Genomic DNA, 19,214 nt, shown 5'->3' on the forward strand with positions numbered 1-19,214 from the left:
CTGAATTGCTCCCTATTCACATTACACCACACCCTATTCCTCTTTATTCACATTAGACGACACAGTAGTGTCCTTTCTATATGCAACGCCACATAGTAGAGCACCTTATACACATAATGCCACACATTAGTAATGCATTTACACACATTCCACACAGTAATGCCCCTAACACATATGAGACACCTTATTAATGTCCTTATAAACATAATGCGCCTTACACATTATGACAACCTTTATTAATGCCCTTTTACACATAATGTCCCTTACACATATGCCGCACATTATTAATGCCCTTATACACATAATGACACACACAGTGCCCCCTACACATTTGCTGCACATTATTAGTGCACCTATACACATAATGACACACATACAGTAGTACCCTGTTACACATGCCGCACATTATTAATGCCCTTACACACATAATGACACACATAGTGCCCCTTACACATATGTTGCACATTATTAATGCATTTTTACATGACACACATAATGCTCCTTATACATATTCTGAACACCACTGCACAACCAACCCACTCACATGCACACAGCACTCACACTGCCACTAACACTGTGACCTCTGCCTCTGCTTGGATACAGATGTGTCCTCATAAATATTGCCTCAATGCTAACGTTGGGCACACCTTTTTTATATGAAAATGCATCTTATTTGCATTGCTATGTGGCTAGGATACACAAGCAGCTTCTGCTGATTAAAATGATATGCAGCATGCCTATATACTGTGTGAGACTGTGGCTGTATCTGCATATGAAATGCCACACACAGAATATAGGCATGCCGCATATCATTTTAATCAGCAGAAGCTGCTGATGCCCCTAGGCATATCAAATGCCCTAGGCAATTGCCTAGTTTGCCTATGCCTATGGCCGGCTCTGTCTAACACAAAACATGGAAAAGAATAGACTTTTGTTATAAAAATCATTACTCCAAACTTATGTCGGACAGGGGCATGAAGTGTCCACCGGGGAATGCAGTTAAAGGGGCACATGTTTAGGGGTGTGGCCAGTCTCCAGAGGGGGTGTGGCTATTTATTAGAAAGTAAACCGTATAGCAAAGTACAGTAAATAGTGTATGCATGATAATGTACCAAATTAGTAACAGCAATGCTCTGTAGAAAATACACCATAGTCCTGTGCAGTATAAGGTAAATATGTATAATGTACATTTCAAGTGCACAGTGTGAGGGGTAAATTTACTAAGGTGGGAGTTTTTTTTAGAACTGGTGATGTTGCTCATAGCAACCAATCAGATTCTTCTTAACATTTATCTAGCTGCTTCTAAAATATAATAAATAGAATCTGATTGGTTGCTATGGGCAACATCACCAGTTCTAAAAAAAACTCCCACCTTAGTAAATGTATCCCTGACAATCTGGATCCTGATACCTAGAAGAGGAGGTGCCCTCCCCACCCCAGGCAGAGGGGCCTACTGGGGGTTTCCCCTGTACCCTAATGGGCAGGGGCGCTTTAAAAGAGGAGGAGGCCCGTGTTCATCCTCCTCCGTTCAGGCCCCCTCCTCTCTGCCTGGAGTGCTGTAGAGTCTCAGCACTAGAGGGCTCTGACTCTGTTGCGAATGCGCAGATCTCTGAGAAAATGGCACGGTGGCCATTTTCCCTGAGATTTCTCTTCTGCCCATGCGCAAAACTCTGCGAAAATGGCTGCTGAGCCATTTTCACTGTGTTTTCACAGCGCTGCGGATGCTGGCGCTGGACTCCGGAGGGGTGAGTATTTTAAAAATGGGTGCAGCGTGTGCGGTGGGGGCCCCCTGTGGACTCAGGGGCCCATGTGCACCGCACACACTGCACCCATTATAGAAATGCCAGTGCCTGTGGGCCAGTTCAACCCTACTAGGAAACATCATTTAGAAAAAAGGTCTTAATGTACATATTTATCATAAACAGTACTTTTTCTTTTATACAGTATTAATGTAATAAACAGGAGTTTATACATCCTTAAAATATCATTGATCCTTGTATGCTGTTCTGTACAACTCATGCTCATTATACTGTATAATAAAAATCGTTAACACAGCTGTTACAATTATACTGCATATTGGGCCTGATTCTGATTTGGAAGTATAGGGGAAAAACAAGCAACTTTGTATCTGGAACAAACCATGTTGCCATGCAAGGGGAGCAAATACATTTATATTTTCCTGTGCAGAGTAAATACTGGCTGCTTTTGCATGTAGCCCACACATTTTAGACAGGATGTAGTTATGTGACGAGCGGTCAGGAGACCAACTGTCACATAACCTCCCCCTAGATCTCGCCCCCTCAAAATCCCGACGGTCGGCATGCCAACCAACAGGGACTATACCCACTCGTGGGTGTCCACGACACCCATAGAGTAGGAATAGGACCCGTAGCGACCGTAGGTCGCCACTGAACCTGCAAAGGGCTTGCTGCACTTGCCACCCCCCACGGGATTCTGCTGCCGGGATCCCAACATCAGTATGCTGACCTGCAATCTCCTGACCGCCGGTGACGTATACCACACACATTTTAGACAGCTTTAATATTACACTGCAATTTACTGTAGATTTGAACACACGCAACCCTAAATCTAAATCTCTCTGCACATGTTACATCTGCTCAACCTGCAGTGCAGCATAGCATTGCCCAGCAGCAGAGTTACTTTGTTTGTTTGTTTGCTTGTTTGTTTGTTTGTTTGTTTGTTTGTTTGTTTTGTTGCTTTACTTCTAAATCAGATTCCGACCCTTTATGAGACACAAAAAATAAACCACACAAAGAAAAAAACGCTTACAGCATGATGAAATTAATTTCACACACACTTTGGGTACTGAACAAATTCTGATACTGTGGAGAAAATTGCAGCATAATTTTGTCTCAGCACATTCTCATATAGTCACATATACAAATCACCAAAAATGAGATATAAATCCTTGTTGAAATTAACTCTTACCATGTAATTAAGCCTTATAGAGTATTTGTAAGCCAAATGTACATAGCCATTTCACCCCAGTAAAATGAATCTATGCCTAGTATAGCAGGTTGGTGTATGCTTCAGAAAATGGGGATGGTGGTAAGAGTTACATTGCCACATAAAGGTCCCTTCTGTTTTTGGAAAATCACTTTTATTAATTTTAACTTTTCTGTCTTTTTTTCCCTTATCTACTGCTTGGTTTAGTTTATTTAATGGCATAAATTAATAATGAGAGTGAGGTGAGTACTTTAGTTCTAATGGACCTAAAATTATACTTTCCCAAAGAAGTGCAACTAGAAAGTACGTTCTTCTGTATCTCACTATGATTATAGACATAGGGGTAAATTTACTAAGATGGGAGTTCTATTTAAGATGGGATGTTGCCAATAGCAACCAATCAGATTCCAGATATTATCTTCTAGAAGGTGCTAGATAAATGAGTAGTAGAATCTGATTGGTTGCTATGGGCAACATCCCATCTTAAATAGAACTCCCATCTTAGTAAATTTAACCATAGCAACCAATCAGATTCTAGAAGATAATATCTGGAATCTGATTGGTTGCTATTGGCAACATCCCATCTCAAATAGAACTCCCATCTTAGTAAATTTACCCCATACAGGAGGTTATTCAGGTTTTGTTAGCAAACCAAAAAAGCACACTAATGGACAAAACTCTGCTGCACTACAGGTGAAGCAGATGTAACGTGCAGAGAGATTTAGATGTGGGAGGTGTGTTTAAACTGAAATCTAAATTACAGTGTAAAAATAAAGCAGCCAGTATTTACAATGCACAGAAATAATATAGCCCCCCCCCAAATCTAAATCCCTCTGCACAAACAGCATACATACATACATACATACATACATACATACATACATACATACAGTACTAGATACATACTGACACACAGCATGCATACATACATACATACATACATACATACATACATACAGCAGACACACACATATGACATACACACAGCAGACACATGCACAAACACATGCATAGCATACATACATACATACATACATACATACATACAGCAGACACACACACATACCTCCCAACATGACCCTCTCCAGGAGGGACAGAATGCTCTGCTCCTGGACTTTTCTCTTAATTTATGAATGCCGGCACCTGTGCTGACCAAGTTAATATATAAGAAAGGTGTTTCACCACAGGTGATGGCAATCATACATTAGGTGGGAAGTCCAGGAGCAGAGCATTGTGTCCCTCCTGGAGAGGGTCATGTTGGGAGGTATGCACACATAGCATATATACACAGCAGACACACACGGGACATGCATACAAACACACACGCAGCATACATACACACAGCAGACACACACACATGACATACAAACACACACAGCATACATACACACAGCGTATATATACACACACACACACACACACACACACACATAACAAGTATACTAACACAAACCAAGGACAGAGGAGGAGGCTGGCTGGCAGAGTCCAACAGCAGATGGCATGTGAGTAGAGCTGCTGCTACTGGGCATGCACAGAAACAGCTCCACTGGCCATCTGTATCCAGTGCAGAGAGTTCTACCGATCAGAGCTCTCTGTCTGAGAAGCTGCTGCGCAAAATGTGATCTGTCTGGGATGGGGGTCTGGGTATTCAGAAACACCCCCTTTCCCCTACATGCACCACTGTACTCCATAACAAAATATTACTCTTTTAACACATTTTTCTAATTTTTAAATATGTTAAGTTAAATTACTCCACCTTTGCATAGTTTATAATATTGTATTTTATGTAGTAATTCTATTTCTTGAATATAGTTAAATTTTTTAAACATAACCTGATTCTCCATTCACTACAACAAAGTTTTCATACTATTAAATCATGTTGTTTTCCCTCCTTTTGATAATTTAAATGTCTTACATTCATTTTTCTACTTACATGATGTTGGAATAAATATAACAGTTTGTGTTTCCTTGATTACTGTAGATGAAGAGTAGTGGCCACTGAGCAAATCACAGTACTGTATGTAAACACATTTTTCTTCAGACACAATAGTGCTATGAAATAACTAAGTAGGGCTGCTCCTTATGCTTGCAGGACAAGATAGCATCCACAGATCAACAGTGCTGTACATGAGATTATAACAAGAAAGAAGGCATAAACATAACAAAAAAATGTGACGTTACAGAATGTGTTTTCACTCAATGATTGTTACAAAGAATACAGGTAAAAGAATGTAATCTACCCTTTTATTTCTGTATCCTATATTTCTTTATAATCAAAGTAATTCAACATCAGAATTATCAACATCATATACATTGAAACAGCCCTGGAACAAAAATGCAAGCAGAATATTTTAGTATTTTATCGTATTTAACAATATATATATATATATATATATATATATATATATATATAACAGGAAGAAAAAAGCTGGCACTCAGAGACTTGAAATAAACCATTCAGACTACGTGGTTAGATGCCAACGTTTCAGGGTGTTACCCCTTTTATCAAGACAACCAAATAGTACAAACAGTAAAAACTTATACCTTACCTAATCACCGCGTGTGCAGTCCAGCCACGGCGCCCGCAGGGACCCGATGACGTCATTGGCGCTGGCCAGCGCCGGCGACCCGGCGTCAGAGGGGGGCGTGGCGGAAACGTGAAGAGTGACCCATCACCATGGATACCATAAAAACGAACGGCTATAAGAGAAAATGCAAAAAATGACTACTTCATGCCCAGTGTTTTGCTGTGCAAAAAACTGCCCATGTGGTAAAGGACAACAATTAGCACTAGACAACCACTACGTGTTATTGTTAAAAAACAAACTATACCTGTCAGAAAACGGCATAAATGAATAATTAGCTGTGGTGTCTCAATCACAAACCCTAAAACCCTAAATAACCCTAAATAAAAAGGTGTGAGGTATTGAGGCGGTTAGGCGTTGTATTACAGGTTCCCAAAAATATTCTGGTCCTGATGCTGAGTTCTTCATTCAGCTTTTAGAACTGACCTTGACACACAATTATTTCTTGTTCGATGGGAAGATGTATAGGCAAAGTTCGGGCTGCGCGATGGGGTCTTGCGTAGCCCCGAGCTTTGCCAACATCTTCATGCGCGAGGTTGAAAACGATCTGTTTTTGTTCAACCCCAAAGTATCTGATAACATCAAGGCATACTACAGATACATCGATGACATCTTTGTTTTATGGTCAGGCACTGAAGAGAGCTTTTTGCAAGCAATGCATGAGATCAACAACTTAGATCTCTCTATCAAGTTTACTTTTTCCTCAAGTTTTGAAGAGATTCATTTCTTAGATGTGTCTGTCAGACAAGACGCTTCCCATCAATTACACACCTCTCTTTTTGTAAAGGACACCGATAGAAATACTACTTTACATGCGAATAGTTACCACCCTCCAGCCCTGAAATGGGGATTACCCTATTCGCAGTTTATTAGAATTAAGCGTATTTGCAGTGATCCTTTGGAAGCAAGTAAACAAATCGATATCATGACACGTAAATTTATTCTTAGAGGGTACAAATTAAAACCCTTAAAAATAGCCAAAGAAAGAGCATTGACACAAGATCGTTCAAGTTTATTGTTAAAATCACAGTCCAAGCAGAAAACCAACTGCATAGTATGGCCACAAGATTATTCTACATCTAATGTGGAAGTCATGCGAAAGGCAATACAAATATGGCCAATTGTAACTCAGGATAAACAACTTAAGGCTCTCAAGGACACTTCCATCTTACCCTCTTATCGTCGGGGGCGTAACATTAAAGATGCAGTGGTGCATAATGATATCACCAACCTTAGATCCCCACAGACCACACATTTTTTAACCCGGAAACCGGGTAACTTTAAGTGCCTCGGCTGTACCACATGCAGTAGCCTGGAACCAGGTGCCACCTTTTATCATCCAAGGTCGGGCAAAGAATTTAAGGTTTTTTTGTAATTTTGGTAATAGAGCAAGCCAATAAAGAGTTTATGCTCATTAAGGATAAGATTGCACAATTCGAAGCGACTCACCTCCCCACTTTAACTTTGGACGAGAGCACAGACTGGTTGGAGCGGTTAAAGCAACAATTGGCCACATACAAAAGAGACCTTCTCCAATTCAAGAAAGAAAAATTGCTTAAAGTGGAAGGTGATTATGAGAAACACACTGTTTATAAATGGCTGTCTGGAAACCCCTCACAAGAACGTAATCCACCTTTTTTAGGAGGAATAAACAACAGTACAAACGTAACATCACTCGTTTTGAGACTGAGTCCTCTAATGATTACAACAGTTCTAACAGCGAGCAGGATAAATCAGACACGGCTTCAGCCCCTTTAGGGACTCGCCCCAAGGCCAACAAAGACAACCCCCCAGAAAGTCAAAAAGGAAATACACGCGGAGGGGTCACCAGTCAAAAAGGCAAGGGCAGAGTAGGTCGCCCCCCTCTGTCCAGAAAAACTTAATTTTTAATCTCTCTTCGCATGAATTATCGGATGGTGAAGTCAGCCTTTTATCAAAGGGGTTATCTTTTGTTCCTACTTCGCGTTTTGACAGTTTTCTTTGGGGATCTGAAAAATATGAATTAGCTAGAAGTCTTAGACTCAAAGAACATTTTGGTTCTAATGATGCTGCAATGGATGCCCCGATACCACCACAGTTAAAGAAGTTTTGTCCGCGATCCCACTATGACCCCCAGTCTACTAATTCTACTATCAAGACCTATCTACGATTGTTGGATGAAGGAGTGAAGTCATCCATTAAAAATTCTCCCCACCCGAATCTCACTCAAGTGGAACGTCAAGCGCTTAAATCTTTAGCAAATAATAAAAATCTGATTATCCGCCAGGCGGATAAAGGAGGGGCTATTGTCCTCCAGGACTATCACGATTATCACCAAGAAGCTTCACGCCAATTGTCAGATACAACAGTCTATGTTAAACTGGCTAAAGATCCCACTAAAAGTTGCAGAAAGGAACTGTGTAACCTTTTGTTATCTGCTATGGATACAGGACTAATAACAGAGGAATTGAAAGATGTGCTATATCCAGCCTATCCCATTATGCCAATTTTCTATACAATCCCTAAGGTACACAAGGGTTTGGACCCTCCCCCGGGACGTCCCATCGTATCAGCACAAGGTTCATTATTCCAACCGGTCGCCACGTACCTGGATTCTATCCTGCAACCGTTAATTCAAAATGAAGCGACATTTCTTTTGGACACTACCACCTTTCTGAAGAAATTGCAGACTGTCCCTATATTTGATAATGATTGCTGGTTGGTTGGCATAGATGTCATAAATCTTTATACTTCAATCCCACATAAATTTGGTCTACATACCTTACGTAATTTTCTAGAATCTAAAAATGTTTTCACTGGTGATAAAATTGATAACATCATACAGCTGTTTGAACTTATTTTGCATAATAATTTTTTTCTTTATGAAAGTGATATTTACCTGCAGGTACAGGGCTATGCCATGGGTAGTTCCATGGCACCGTCCTATGCCAACATAGTAATGTTCTTTGTTGAACAATTGTTGTTTTTTGCTGATGATGCGACCAGGGAGCATATCGTCCTATTTTTAAGGTACATAGATGACCTTTTTGTGATTTGGAGGGGCGATATTGATATTCTTCGCTCGTTGCTTGAGACACATAATGCGACTGATCATCCAATCAAATTTACGTATATTTTTAGTAGGTAAACAATGGATTTTTTGGATGTACATATTTCTATCACAGATCAGGTCATTCATACCAGCCTGTTTTCGAAGGCCACTGATAGAAACACCTTACTGAAAGCACAAAGTTGTTACCCAAGGTCACTTATTAACGGACTTCCCTATTCTCAAATGTTGAGAGCCTTTCGCATTAACAGTGACCCTGACAAGGCCATTGAACAGATTGATTTGATGGTTCAAAAAATTTTAGAACGCGGTTATAGCGCTAGCTCTTTGGCAATTTGTAAACAAAAAGTGTTATCTTTGAATAGAGATTCACTTGTGAATGTTTCTACATCCACAAGTAGCACACGTCCTAAAGTGCTACCATGGGTGAATAAGTTCAATGTGGCAACACCAGCCATCATCTCAACCGCAAAAACACTATGGCCAATGATTCAGAGCGACCCTAAGATTAATTTAAAAGATCATAGATTAATGCCCTGTTATGCACGAGGCCGTAATTTGAAAGACATTCTGGTTAAAACAGATACCACAAGGAAATCTGTAAAGCAAGCCACATTTTTGAGCAACAATCGTGTGGGTTGCTTTAAATGTACCTGCACGACGTGCCAGTTTATGCTCACAGGCGATTCATTTAGTCACCCCCATTCTGGTAAAACATATAAAATTTTACATTATTTTACTTGCAATTCTTCCTTTGTTGTGTATCAAATTATCTGCCCATGTGGGCTTTGCTATATCGGTAAGACCGAGTCCAAGTTTAAGGAGCGTATGGGTAACCATCGAGCTGCCATACGGCAGCATTAATGTCAGGCACAAGCGACCAACCGGTCGCACGTCACTTTGCAGAGGCTAGGCATTCCTTATCAAGCCTTAGATACAGAATGATAGATACGGTTCCACTTAACAGACGAGGAGGTAATCGCTCGTTGCAGTTATTAAGATGCGAGGTACGATGGATTCACCGTCTGAATGTTATTTATCCCAAAGGGTTAAATGATACTATCTCCTATGCAGCTTTACGTTAAATATATTCTAAATGGATCTGTATCTTAGAGCTTGCTTCATATGTCTTCATTTGACTAAGATTATATCATGCAACTGTCCTTTGTTTTGTCCTGTATCTTTCTCTGCATCTACTATTATATTGTGTTTGTACTATAACCACCGTAGCGGCATTACAATTTTTTCTGTATGGTGAATGGTTAAGATTTTATGCACAGGTGTACGGTCCGATTGGGATGACGTCACCAATTAGCGCGACGGCGGGGTGGGTGTGCAGTCCCGGCCCTGACGCCAGCATTTCACGTGTGGTGGACATGCTTAAAAGGTATGTTGTACTTTTATTATGTATCCTTTTATGTAAATATTGAAACGTTGATGCAAAAGTGAATACGTCTCTGAATCTCCGTTATTTGGTATGAGTGCCGCACCTCTGCAAATTGTATCTTTCTCCTGTGAGGGCACCGCCGCAGCTGCTGCTTGAAGCATGGAGTGCCGGACCAGCGATTCCTATATATATATATATATATATATATATATACAGGTTGAGTATCCCATATCCAAATATTCCGAAATACGGAATATTCCGAAATACGGACTTTTTTTGAGTGAGAGTGAGATAGTGAAACCTTTGTTTTTTGATGGCTCAATGTACACAAACTTTGTTTAATACACAAAGTTATTAAAACTATTGTATTAAATGACCTTCAGGCTGTGTGTATAAGGTGTATATGAAACATAAATTAATTGTGTGAATGTACACACACTTTGTTCAATGCACAAAGTTACAAAAAATATTGGCTAAAATTACCTTCCGGCTATGTGTATAAGGTGTATATGTAACAAAAAATGCATTCTGTGCTTAGATTTAGGTCCCATCGCCATGATATCTCATTATGGTATGCAATTATTCCAAAATACGGAAAAATCCGATATCCAAAATACCTCTGGTCCCAAGCATTTTGGATAAGGGATACTCAACCTGTATATATATATATATATATATATATATATATATCACACTATACTGCAAGTTAAACGTATTTTACCTTAACCCACACCACTATTTACGAACTAAAAGAGAATAGTAGACCTCAATGAACTCATTGGTCTATTACAATGGTTGGTATGGCACACAAGAGACATTTATATATCTGCTCTCCACTCATACAATCAAAAGCCTAAACATATATAATTAATGTCTGGAGTATTCTAAAAATAGTTGAAGGCTGGTTTACAAAGTTTTACTTGTTGAAAAGTTTATGAAACTTAGCAAATAGATTTCTTTTTTATGGGTCTATTCAGAACTGCTACCAAAACAGCAATGCTAATTTTGCATCCAACTCAATGCTTTGTTGCAGGAGTCAGCTGACCCAGAAATCATGGACAAGGATGTACAGGTGGTTAAGTGGGGGGTCAGGGCATTGGTGGGGTAGGGTAAGCTCCAGCCACGAGTGGATGTCTTCACACAAGTGGGGGACTGGAAATTACACATACAGGCGTAAACATGAGCAAGGAAGGGAAGAAGTCTGGCCATGGGTTGGGGAGAGGGGATTAGCCCCAGATACACTGGCCAGTTGTCCCATGAGGCCTACCTGGCTGTATCTAGAGGTGGGCTGCAGCAGATATCAGAGATATCCCCTGTTTTTCTCCACACAAGTAATCCCCATGTGGGGCTGCTTAATTGCTGAAATCCACAGCTTGGCCCTGGTAGCGAACGCCATCTTCATATGATGTTAGCTATTACACCCTGTAGACTACAGCCTGCAGAATTTACTGGTAGAGGGACCCAAAAGGATCTTTCCCTGGCTATGACTGCTCGCACATGCTTTGCCAACAGGCCATACATGTGCAGTAGCATGACATCGGCTGGGTTCCAAAGAAGTAGGATTACTGGAATTTATAAAAGTCAGGAGGTGAAGTGAAAAAACCCATTGACTACAGCAAAGTAGTTCAAATGGCAGTTCCATGAAGCTACTGACAAAATGCTCATGGTAATATATTCCAATGTATTAAGACTAGAGATGAGCGGGTTAGGTTCCTCGAGATCCAAACCCCCCCGAACTTCACGTGGTTTACACGGGTCCGAGCCAGCCTCGGATCTTCCCGCCTTGCTCGGTTAATACGAACGTGCCCGGACGTCATCATCCCGCTGTCGTATTCTCGCGAGATTCGTATTGCATATAAAGAGCCGCGCGTCGCCGCCATTTTCACTCGCGCATTGGAGATGATAGCGAGAGGACGTGGCTGCATTCTCTGTTTCTGTGTTCAGTGTGCTGCAAATATCTGTGCTCAGTGTGCTGCAAATATCTACGTTCTCTGCCTGAAAATGCTCCATATCTGTGCTGCATTGTAGTTGTGCGCAGTATATAGTAGGAGAACAGTGCAGAATTTTACTGACCACCAGTATGTATATAGCAGTACGGTACAGTAGTCCATTGCTCTACCTCTGTGTCGTCAAGTATACTATCCATAATCTGTGCTGCATTGTAGTAGTGCGCAGTATATAGTAGGAGGACAGTGCAGAATTTTGCTGACCACCAGTATATATATATATATATATATATATATATATATAGCAGTACGGTACAGTAGTCAATTGTGCTACCTCTGTGTCATCAAGTATACTATCCATATCTGTGCTGCATTGTAGTTGTGCGCAGTATATAATAAGAGGACCGTGCAGAATTTTGCTGACCACCAGTATATATATATATATATATATATATATATATATATAGCAGTACGGTACAGTAGTCCATTGCTCTACCTCTGTGTCGTCAAGCATACTATTCATATCTGTGCTGCATTGTAGTTGTGCACAGTATATAGTAGGAGGAAAGTGCAGAATTTTGCTGACCACCAGAATTTATATAGCAGTACGGTACAGTAGTCCATTGCTCTACCTCTGTGTCGTCAAGTATACTATCCATATCTGTGCTGCATTGTAGTTTTGCGCAGTATATAGTAGGAGGACAGTGCAGAATTTTGCTGACCACCAGTACATATATAGCAGTACGGTACAGTAGTCCATTGCTCTACCTCTGTGTTGTCAAGAATACTATCCATATCTGTGCTGCATTGTAGTTGTGTGCAGTATATAGTAGGAGGACAGTGCAGAATTTTGCTGACCACCAGTATATATATAGCAGTACTGTACAGTAGTCTATTGCTCTACCTCTGTGTCGTCAAGTATAAAATCCATATCTGTGCTGCATTGTAGTTGTGCGCAGTATATAGTAGGAGGACAGTGCAGAATTTTGCTGACCACCAGTATATATATATATATATATATATATATATAGCAGTACGGTACAGTAGGCCATTGCTATTGATATATTACTGGAATATAATTCCACACATTAAAAGATGGAGAACAAAAATGTGGAGGGTAAAATAGGGAAAGATCAAGATCCACTTTCACCTCGTGCTGAAGCTGCTGCCACTAGTCATGGCCGAGACGATGAAATGCCATCAACGTAGTCTGCCAAGGCCGATACCCAATGTCATCGTAGAGAGCATGTAAAATCCATAAAACAAAAGTTCAGTAAAATGACCCAAAAATCTAAATTAAAAGTGTCTGAGGAGAAGCGTAAACTTGCCAATATGCCATTTACGACACGGAGTGGCAAGGAACGGCTGAGGCCCTGTCCTATGTTCATGGCTAGTGGTTCAGCATCACATGAGGATGGAAGCACTCATCCTCGCACCAGAAAAATGAAAAGACTTAAGCTGGCAAAAGCACAGCAAAGAACTGTGCGTTCTTCTAAATCACAAATCCCCAAGGAGAGTCCAATTGTGTCGGTTGCAAAGCCTGACCTTCCCAACACTGGACGGGGAGAGGTGGCGCCTTCCACACTTTGCACGCCCCCTGCAAGTGCTGGAAGGAGCACCCGCAGTCCAGTTCCTGATAGTCAAATTGAAGATGTCACTGTTGAAGTATACCAGGATGAGGATATGGGTGTTGCTGGCGCTGAGGAGGAAATTGACAAGGAGGATTCTGATGGTGAGGTGGTTTGTTTAAGTCAGGCCCCCGGGGAGACACCTGTTGTCCGTGGGACGAATATGGCCATTGACATGCCTGGTCAAATTACAAAAAAAAATCACCTCTTCGGTGTGGAATTATTTTAACAGAAATGCGGACAACAGGTGTCAAGCCGTGTGTCGCCTTTGTCAAGCTGTAATAAGTAGGGGTAAGGACGTTAACCACCTAGGAACATCCTCCCTTATACGTCACCTGGAGCGCATTCTTCAGAAGTCAGTGACAAGTTCAAAAACTTTAGGTGACAGTGGAAGCAGTCCACTGACAACTAAATCCCTTCCTCTTGTAACCAAGCTCCTGCAAACCACACCACCAACTCCCTCAGTGTCAATTTCCTCCTTAGACAGGAAAGCCAATAGTCCTGCAGGCCATGTCACTGGCAAGTCTGACAAATCCTCTCCTGCCTGGGATTCCTCCGATGCATCCTTGAGTGTAACGCCTACTGCTGCTGGCGCTGCTGTTGTTGCTGCTGGGAGTCGATCGCCATTCCAGAGGGGAAGTCGGAAGACCACTTGTACTACTTCCAGTAAGCAATTGACTGTCCAACAGTCCTTTGCGAGGAAGATGAAATATCACAGCAGTCATCCTGCTGCAAAGCGGATAACTCAGGTCTTGGCAGCCTGGGTGGTGTTAAACGTGTGTCCGGTATCCACCATTAATTCACAGGGAATTATAGAATTGCTTGAGGTACTGTGTCCCCGGTACCAAATACCATCTAGGTTCCATTTCTCTAGGCAGGCGATACCGAGAATGTACACAAACGTCAGAAAAAGAGTCACCAGTGTCCTAAAAAATGCAGTTGCACCCAATGTCCACTTAACCATGTGGACAAGTGGAGCAGGGCAGACTCAGGACTATATGACTGTGACAGCCCACTGGGTAGATGTATTGCCTCCCGCACAAGAACAGCAGCGGCGGCACCAGTAGCAGCATCTCGCAAACGCCAACTCGTTCCTAGGCAGGCTACGCTATGTATCACCACTTTTCATAAGAGGCACACAGCTGACAACCTCTTACAGAAACTGAGGAACATCATCGCAGAATGGCTTACCCAAATTGGACTCTCCAGGGGATTTGTGACATCGGACAATGCCACCAATATTGTGCATGCATTACATGTAGGCAAATTCCAGCACGTCCCATGTTTTGCATATACATTGAATTTGGTGGTGCAGAATTTTTTTTAAAACGACAGGGGCATGCAAGAGATGCTGTCGGTGGCCCGAAGAATTGCGGGCCACTTTCGGCACTCAGCCACCGCGTGCCGAAGACTGGAGCACCAGCAAACACTCCTGAAACTGCCCCGCCATCAGCTGAAGCAAGAGGTGGTAATGAGGTGGAATTCAACCCTCTATATGCTTCAGAGGATGGAGTAGCAGCAAAAGGCCATTCAAGCCTATACAGCTACCTATGATATAGGCAAAGGAGGGGGAATGCACCTGACTCAAGCGCAGTGGAGACTGATTTCAACGTTGTGCAAGGTTCTGCAACCCTTTGAAGTTGCCACACGTGAAGTAAGTTCAGACACTGACACCCTGAGTCAGGTCATTCCCCTCATCAGGCTTTTGCAGAAGAAGCTGGGGAGATTGAAGGAGGAGCTAAAATGGAGCGATTCCGCTAGGCATGTGGGACTTGTGGATGGAGCCCTTAATTCGCTTAACTTGGATTCAAGGGTGGTCAATTTGTTGAAATCAGAGCACTACATTTTGGCCACCGCGCTCGATCCTAGATTTAAAACCTACGTTGTATCTCTTTTTCCGGCAGACACAAGTCTGCAGAGGTTCAAAGACCTGCTGGTGAGAAAATTGTCAAGTCAAGCGGAACGTGACACGTCAACAGCTCCTCCTTCACATTCTCCCGCAACTGGGGCTGCGAGGAAAAGGCTAAGAATTCCGAGCCCATCCACTGGCGGTGATGCAGGGCAGTCTGGAGCGACTGCTGACATCTGGTCCGGACTGAAGAACCTGCCAACGATTACTGACATGTCGTCTACTGTCACTGCATATGATTCTCTCACCATTGAAAGAATGGTGGAGGATTAAATGAGTGACCGCATCCAAGTAGGCACATCAGACAGTCCGTACGTATACTGGCAGGAAAAAGAGGCAATTTGGAGACCCTTGCACAAACTGGCTTTATTTTACCTAAGTTGCCCACCCTCCAGTGTGTACTCCAAAAGACTGTTTAGTGCCGCCGCTCACCTTGTCAGCAATCGGCGTACGAGGTTACTTCCAGAAAATGTGGAGAAGATGATGTTCATCAAAATGAAATATAATCAATTCCTCCGTGGAAACACTCACCAGCAATTGCCTCCAGAAAGTACACAGGGACCTGAGATGGTGGATTCCAGTGGGGACGAATTAATAATCTGTGAGGAGGGGGATGTACACAGTGAAAGGGGTGAGGAATCGGACGATGAGGAGGTGGACATCTTGCCTCTGTAGAGCCAGTTTGTGCAAGGAGAGATTGATTGCTTCTTTTTTGGTGGGGGCCCAAACAAACCAGTCATTTCAGCCACAGTCGTGTGGCAGACCCTGTGGCTGAAATGATGGGTTTGTTAAAGTGTGCATTTCCTGTTTATACAACATAAGGGTGGGTGGGAGGGCCTAAGGACAATTCCATCTTGCACCTCTTTTTTCTTTAATTTATCTTTGCATCATGTGATGTTTGGGGCCAATTTTTTTAAGTGCCATCCTGTCTGACACTATAGTGCCACTCCTAGATGGGCCAGGTATTTGTGCCGGCCACTTGGGTCGCTTAGCTTAGTCATCCAGCGACGTTGGTGCAAATTTTAGGACTAAAAATAATATTGTGAGGTGTGAGGTGTTCAGAATAGACTGGAAATGAGTGGAAATTATGGTTATTGAGGTTAATAATACTATGGGATCAAAATGACCCCCAAATTCTATGATTTAAGCTGTTTTTGAGGGGTTTTTGAAAAAAAACACCCAAATTCAAAACACACCCGAATCCGACAAAAAATTTTCAGGGAGGTTTTGCCAAAACGCTTCTGAATCCAAAACACGGCCGCTGAACCGAATCCAAAACCAAAACACAAAACCCGAAAAATGTCCGGTGCACATCTCTAATTAAGACAAGTAGATTTCAGTTAAAATTCAATCAGTAAGCGATGTTCCAAGACTGAGTTGGATTTTATAAAGCAACAACACCTCAAAAGGGCAACTTTGATATTACTCCAGTAGTTTTAGGGTGACATCTGCAAATGTAAAGCATCCCCAGAATGTATCTAGGGGCCACTGTAAATAACTGAAACATCTGTCGTGTTACTTCATTTTTGATAAAAAAAAACAACTGTCCCCATAGGTTCCTATGGAGGCTACTATACTGTGACATTTATCAAGCTCAACCATGCAAAACACTGAAGCATTATATGCTATGCTGTATATGTTATGATAGACCCCGAATCCAAAACCGGATAACGAATTAAAACAAAAACCATCAAAAATGGTACGCTGCACATCTCTAGTCTAATCCCGTGTACCAGTAACTGACGGGTTGGTGACATCCCCGCACCCCCTATTTAAAAGAGGAACAGTGCGTGACAAAGGTGTGCTGCAAAAAATGGACATGGCTTCATGAGGAAGAGGTGTGGCCACAGAATAGTGGCAATTCACATTAAACCGCACAGTATTGTCCATTATTCACATTACACCACACAGTAGAACCCCTTATATATGTTATGCCAGGAAGAGCCCCTTATACACATTATGCTAGGTAGTTCCACTTATACAGGTTATACAGGTTACGTCAGATAGAGTCCCTTATAAATGTTACATCAGGTAGAGCCCCTTAGCCATGTTACGTCAGGTAGTACCGCTACACAGACTACACCAGTAGAGCCCCTTATACACATTATGCCAGGTAGAGCCCCTTATTTGTTGTTTGCTTCACAATAAATAAAAAAATCTTCAAAGTTGTAGGCATGTTCTGTGAATGAAACGATGCAATCTTCAAACAATCCATTTTAGTGCCTTGCTAAAGTATGCCCATTCCTCAAGACTGAAGCAGGTTTTGCTCAAGAATATCCCTGTATTTAGCACCATCCATCTTTCCTTCGACTTGAAAGTTTCCAAGGCCCTGCTGCTGAAAAGCATACCCACAGCATTATGCTGCCACCACCATGTTTCACTGTGGGGAAGGTTTCTTGGGGTGATGTAATGTGTTGGGTTTGTGCCAGATATAGTGTTTTCTTTGGTGGCCGCAAAGTTAAATTTTAGTCTCATCTGACTAGAGCACCTTCCTCCATACATTTGGGGAGTCGTCCACATGCCTTTCGGCAACCTCAAAACGTGCCTCCTTATTTTTTACACTAAGTAATGGCTATTCTCTGGTCACTCTTCCATAAAGCCCAGCTCTATGGAGTGTACGGCTTATTGTGGTCACATGCGCAGATACACCAGTCTCTGCTGTGGAACTCGTCAGCTCCTTCAGGGTTACCTTTAGTCTCTGTGCTGCCTCTCTGATTAATGCCCTCCTTGCCCGGTCTGTGAGTTTTGGTGACTGGCCCTCTCTTGGCAGGTTTGTTGTGATACCATGTTCTTTCCATTTGAAGATGATGGATTTGATGGTGCTCCGGGGATCATCAAAGATTTGGATATTTTTTTATAACCCAACCCTGACTTGTACTTCTCAACCACTTTGTCCCTGACTTGTTTGTAGAGCTCCTTTGTCTTCATGGTGTAATGCCTCTTGCTCAGTGGTGATGCAGCCTCTGAGGCCTTTCAGAAAAGGTGTGTTTATACTGACAAATCATGTGACACATAGATTGCACACAGGTGGACTTCATTTCACTTATTATGTGACTTCTGAAGGTAATTTGTTGCACCACAACTTTTGAGGGGCTTCATAGCAAAGGGGGTGAATACATATGCACATGCCAATTTTCAGATTTTTATTTATAAAAAATATTTTTATATAAATTTTTTTTCTCATTTCACTTCACCAACTGTTCAGAACCATCACATAAAACTCAGATATTTGTTTTTTTAATTACAGGTTGTAATGTAACAAAATAGGTAAAAAGCCAAGGGGGGGGGGGGGGGGTGAATACTTTAGCAAGGCATGGGGCCTAACTCAGACATGATCGTATATGTGCTAAATTTAGCAAATCTATGATCAGTCACATAGACATGCGGGGGAACAACTAGCACAGGGCTAGTCTGCCCCGCATGTCAGGCCCGACCCCCCCCCCCCGCACATGTACAAAGGCATTGCACAGCAGCGATGCGTTTGTAGCTCCCTGCCAGCGCAGCTCCTGTGCACTGGCAGGAGCTACTCGTTGCTGTGAGGGTTGCAGGGGCTGCGTGTGACGGCTGTGTGTGACGCACAGCACCGATCAGGTCTGAATTAGGCCCACTGTATGTAAAAAAGAATCAACAGTACATGTGACACACTAGACTTCCTAAGTTGCCATAAGACGTACAGCCTCTGCTGCTCCTTCCTCACAATAACATCAATATTAATCCCCTACTTGAGATTACTAGGGAACAGC

This window comes from Pseudophryne corroboree, chromosome 1 (assembly GCF_028390025.1).
Source record: "Pseudophryne corroboree isolate aPseCor3 chromosome 1, aPseCor3.hap2, whole genome shotgun sequence".
In the NCBI taxonomy this organism is placed as follows: Eukaryota; Metazoa; Chordata; class Amphibia; order Anura; family Myobatrachidae; genus Pseudophryne; species Pseudophryne corroboree.